Source organism: Glycine soja, chromosome 8, assembly GCF_004193775.1.
Source record: "Glycine soja cultivar W05 chromosome 8, ASM419377v2, whole genome shotgun sequence".
NCBI lineage: Eukaryota > Viridiplantae > Streptophyta > Magnoliopsida > Fabales > Fabaceae > Glycine > Glycine soja.
In genome coordinates this window covers 6459781-6465780 of record NC_041009.1, presented here as the reverse complement: position 1 = coordinate 6465780, position 6000 = coordinate 6459781, and positions in this window count along the sequence as shown.

The window sequence follows — 6000 nt, the reverse complement described above, 5'->3', positions numbered from 1 at the left end:
GCTTTTATGTTTGTGTACGATCGATCGAGTGATGAAGATATCAACTATATATGTATATATACACATTAAATAATATTATTAGAATTTGTCCAAAACCTTTTTTCTTTTAGCAGAAAAGTCCAAATTAAAAACCCAATTTTCAATATATATTCATGGTAGGAGGGAATAAATGTTTAATAGTTTCTCTTGAGAATTTCGATTATATTTGACCTCTTTCGGCAGATTATTGAACATGATAAAATTGATGTAAATTAAGCCAACAAACTTGTCAGCTCTTTCACTCCTTTTTCTGTACATTATAATATTAATCTTGTAAAAAATAATAAAATCATTCCTGAAATTAACATTATAAAATAATTTTTTTAAAGTACAATAGGAAATGATAATTGACATTGAATTAATAGGAGAAATTCTGAATTTGTTATGCACAATATTAATATAGTAAGAAATTGTTTTTAAAAGCTGACAGACAACAATTTTTGTCCACATGCATTTTTTTAATGAACGGATAAAAGATCGTTGCATATTTATTTATTACAAACTATGGATGAGAAATCCGTTCTCAAAATAGTTATGAACAGTTTTATAACCGTTCCTTATTAATCTATCTTAGACAAGATTTTTTTTTTTGTAGAAATAAAATTAATTTTCCATGCATAAGATCTACAAATAGTTATATAATTGGTGTCTAAAATGTTTATCATAATATATTTTGGCAACAGAAAAAAGTGTTCTGTTCTAAGAATAATTTTCAAGGAATAAAAATGGATTTAAGTCATTAAAATAATAAATAATTGAATAGTTTATCATTATACTAATATTCCTAAAATAGTAATAATAATGATGATGAAAAAATGTCTGTGCATAATTGTTATAATATGTAAAAAATATAATAGTATATGAATTATAACTAGAAAAGTATGAATAACTTAGTGATTAGCAATTTGTATATTATTTTTCATAAATCAAATTTGATCCTTACCAGTTCTAATTTTTTTTATGTTGTAAAAAAAAATTGTACTGGAAAGATAAAACAAAAAACCAAAATCTAATATCCTGAGTAGTCTGCACAATGAAGTGCATGTAATACTAATATTAATACCTTCAGTACAATAGAAGAATATTATTGAGTACCAAAACTTGCCCTAGTACAATAGAACTATAGAAGTATAATATTGTCGGAACGAGGAGAGAAGGGGACTATACCAAAACTTGCCAAACAAATACAAAGAGAACATGGAAGAATTAAGAGTGTGTTTGAACTTTGAATACACCTTCTATCCACATTCAACAGTAAAATTATATGTTTCAAAGTAAAAACAACACCAAAGCAGATATATATGTTATAGCTTTGGCCTACATGTTGGTTAGCATTGAACTCAACTCCTATCCATACACACTCTTAACCTTCTGGCTGTTGTGAAATGTCTCCAGAATGTCCTTTATTTTCTTATTCTAACCCATTTATAGTTTAATTCTCTGAATTTTTTCCTCAAAGGAGGAACTCTCTAAATCTTTATTTTACTCCCCGGGTTGGCCGACTTGATGGGTTGAGTAAGACTAATTTAGTTTTCGGCACGTTTGGGATGCTCCAAACTTAATTTAGAAACTAAATCCAGTTTCGTAACATGTTTAATTATTTTCAAAAGTACATTTATTTATATATTGAATTTTGGCTGAAAATTTAGTATAATTAAGGAAGTTAGTACAATTTATAAGGAGTGTCACTCTAATGTTTTTCAAACAATTAGAAAGATTAGTATAAAGATAGAAAAATGAGAAATGTTGTGTACGTATAATTTTAGAAAAATACCAGAAAATATTAGTATAATTTACTCTACAAAATAATTATTTTAAAAAAAATATAACTTCAATACAGACTAAATTAAGATACAATTTTTAATAATAAGGATTTTTTAAAAAAATTTCTTGGCATCAAACATCAAAGATGTTTTCATTTCAAGGACTAAACTGTTAAGTCATATATTTTCTATATATGTTTCATTTTGTTTAGTAAATAAAACATAAACTTAAAATATTTTTTGTGAAATAGAGGGACACATAAATTAAAAACATATTATTAATATTTTTGTTTATAGTAATAAAATAATTAATATGTTTATGAGTGTACAATTTGCCTCTTCAATTCATCTCTTCAGCCTCCCAATCTCTTTGGTCTCTTCAATTTCGTCTTTTTAGAGTGTCTCAAGCCTCTCAACTGAATTTGGGAAATGAAGAGTCATTTCCCCTCTCAAATCACTTGTAGAGAAGATGGACAAGTTAGAAATGAAGAGTCACGCCTCATTTACTCTCTTCCTCTCTCTTTACTCATTTGACTATTTCTCTTCTTTTCTTGGTATTCATCTGATAACTATGAAATTTGAGTTAATTTGATAATCAATTTTGACCATGAATGATTGAAACTTCTTCACTTTACTGTTGTTTTCAATGAAACAATGAAGAATTTAATATCTTCGCAGTTTTTGATTGACAAAATTCAAAAGAAGAAGATTTCGAGTGCTTTAAAGGGAAATTGATGCAAAAAAAAAAGCTTGAAGAAAAGTTGGAAAAAGTGGATAGCTCGCTTAGTGTGCACTCCAGACTTAGTGCACACTTCAGGCTTAGCGCACACTCCAAGCTTAGCACACACTCTAGGCTTAGTGCGAAGCCCAAATGCATGCTTAGCGCGAAAGTCTGTGCTAAGTGCAAAGTCAGCATGAAAAGTAAGCTACTTAGAACTTATATAAGAAGGAGAAAACAGAAGGGAAAGACATAGGGAGTCTCAGAGCTATCCAAAGCCTAAGCCTATCCCTTAGGGGAGACTCTCCTTCTTTAGTTATTTCTCCCTTTCTTTTAGTCAACAAGCCCCTTCTTCCATCCACATTAGTCCCTAAAGTGTAAAGTCTCTCATGGTTATGAGAGGCTAAACCTCTCTGTTGGGAGCTTGGCTGGCCAACACCCTCTTAATGTAACTATTCTTATTATCTATTAAATGTAATTTATGTTTCTATTGCTTCTTTTTTGCTCTTCATCTTTATTGTATGATTTGATCATACATGCATTAGTTTTATGAATTATACATTGGGAAATGATAATTTCTAAAGAACTGGGAAAAAACATTTAAACAATTCATTGTTAGGGATATAGTGACTTTGTTTTGTCTTTGCATACATCTTCATGCTTAATGTGATTTACTATTCAATCTTTGCAAAATAATTTGTAAAAGAAAATATATAAATTAGGCTCTTCATCGCGAGAGATCAAGGTTGAGTGTCTTAGTAGATGTTGGTGGAAATTGAGAAAACATTTAGTAGAGAAATACATTAATATTGCATCAAGAGTAGTTAAACATACTAGGCTCCAACATATTTAAATTCTAAAGTTATCTTTTGCATTAAATATTGTTTTTTTATTGTTCTTGTATTTTTAATTTCAAATTATTTCTTTCTTCTAATCCATTGCAATTCTTTATCTCTTGCTTACAAATTGGGTACTCATCAACACAAGTACAAACAAAATCTGTGGATTCGACACTCGAACTTCTGTTTTAAACTTTATTACTTGTGACAAATTGATACACTTGCCAACGAGTTAACATCATCTTTCTCCATTACTCTCTTCTTCTGTTGGTACTCATCGTTCTTTGCTTCACTTTCCTCTCGATACTCATCCTCTCAAGACATCAGTGTTGGATATTGGATCGAACATGGTTATCGCATCATAGGAGCCTTTGTTACAGGTAAGGTTTTTAGGTTTTACATTTTCCTATTTTCGTTTTTAAATTTTTTCCCAATTTGGAAATATACTCATCGTTTTCTGTTTCATTTTCGTTTTGGACCTCACTTTCCTTACGGGTAAGGATTTTAAGTTTTACGTTCCCTTATTTTCGTTTTTGAAAATTTTCTTGGTTTGGAGATATACTCATGGTTCTTTGTTTTATTTTTGTTTTGGACCTCACTTTCCTTGGAAATAATATACCTTCTGCTCTCTAATTCAGGAGTGTTGGATACACTCATCATTTGCTGCCTTTGTTACAGGTAAGATTTTTAGGTATTATTACATTTACCCATCTTCTTTATTACTTTCACTCATTTTCGTGTTTTAATTTTTTTTCTAGATTAAAAAATATAAATCAAAAGTATTGTTTTTATGGATGTGTATGTGTTTTTGAGACTCTGTGTTTGTATGTTTAGGACACTTTGAATTTTTATGGAATATATAGCTCTTTATTTTACTTTTTTACTTTCACTCATTTTCATTTTTTAATTTTTTTTTCCGAATTTGGAGATATATAAATCAAAAGTCCTATTTTTATGCGTGTGTATATGTTTTTGAGACTATGTTTGCATGTTTAGGACGACTAGGATTTTTATGGAATATAGCTCTTCATTTTCTTTTTTATTTTCACCTTTTTTTTTTCAGATTTGGAGATATAAATCAAAAGCATTGTTTGTATGGGTGTATATGTGTTTTTGAGTCTCTATATTTGCATGTTTAGTACTGTTTAATGGGTGTGTATGTGTTTTTAAGACTGCTTTATGGGTGTATATGTGTTTTTGAGAATAAAATGTTGCTTCTGAGCTATATCGACTAGACTCAAATGTATATAGATATATGTGTAATCCAATTTTTAATTATGAGAATACCTGCTGAATTTTATAATATAATTATTGTGATTTGGTACTAAACCATCTTAATGATGTTGGTTGTCATCTTTTAACAGATATATTGTGTAAGGTCCTTGAAAATTGTTTCATTTTTAATATGTTTGTTAAAGATTAGTTTTTTTATCATGTGAATCTTTTTAATATGTTATATGTATATATATATATATATATATATACATATAAGATGGTAAGCGTACGTTGTCGGCGTTTTTTTCATTTTTAACTGGTATAATTTTCTTACTGGAATATTACGGGAGAGGTAGTGGTACAATAAATAAATAAAAATCTAAAATTTGGTTTATACTAAAAATTTAGTCAAGTCAAGTCAACTAATTTACCATGCCAATATTCTTTATCTTTAACATTTTTTTAGACATTCATTATCTTTAACATGTTCACCGACAATAAGGAGGTGCAATTTGATGAAGATCGAATGCCAATTTATCCTTGTTTTTCTTATTGCATATTCATGCTATATTTTTTATATAAAATTATAAATATTTTTCTTTATAGGAGACAATGTGGCTCAAATTGTGTTGAATTATTATAAATAATAAAAATTATTTTAAAAATATTTAATACAATTATATATTCAAAATTCAAATTCAATATACAAGACGAAAAAATTTCATACTTTTTAACATTTATAATAATATAGTAGAATTAAGGTATAGTATACTAGAAGTAGTCATGCAATATATTTTACAAATTAAGGAAATAATAATTCGGCAGTGAAAAGCTAATCAGGGAAATTCTGGAATGCGAGATTAATTTACCTTTGATATTGAGATTGGAAGAACTTAATTAAACTATGTAAATTGTATGTAATTAATGATATGTTAGGCTTAAAAAATTGCATGTAAACTATTTTCTTTCAGATAATAAAACACAGATCAAGTTGTCCAACGAGTGTAGACTACTGTTAATACTCCTCACATGGTGATCATCAATTCGTTGGCCTATATATGCCAGGAAGTCTAAAAAGTTAAAATTGACCTGACCGATGGGAAATGATTTGTCATTTTTAGATCAAAAATGTCCAATCATTGTTCGACAACAAAAGCAAGTATCTAGATATTGTGTCCTGAGTTAGCAATTAACTGACTATATTAACTGTCATCTATCCTGAAGAAACTTATTATCACAACGTGATGAATTAGGAATGGTTTGATTGCTGAGAGGGAAAGATGAATTGAAGGAAAATTTACAATACTTAGTATGAATCTCACATTTATTTTATTTTATTATATTATATATTTTTTTCATTATCTTCTATTCAATCAAATTTATCCCTAAAATTTAAATATTAAAAGATATATTTATATTTAGTATT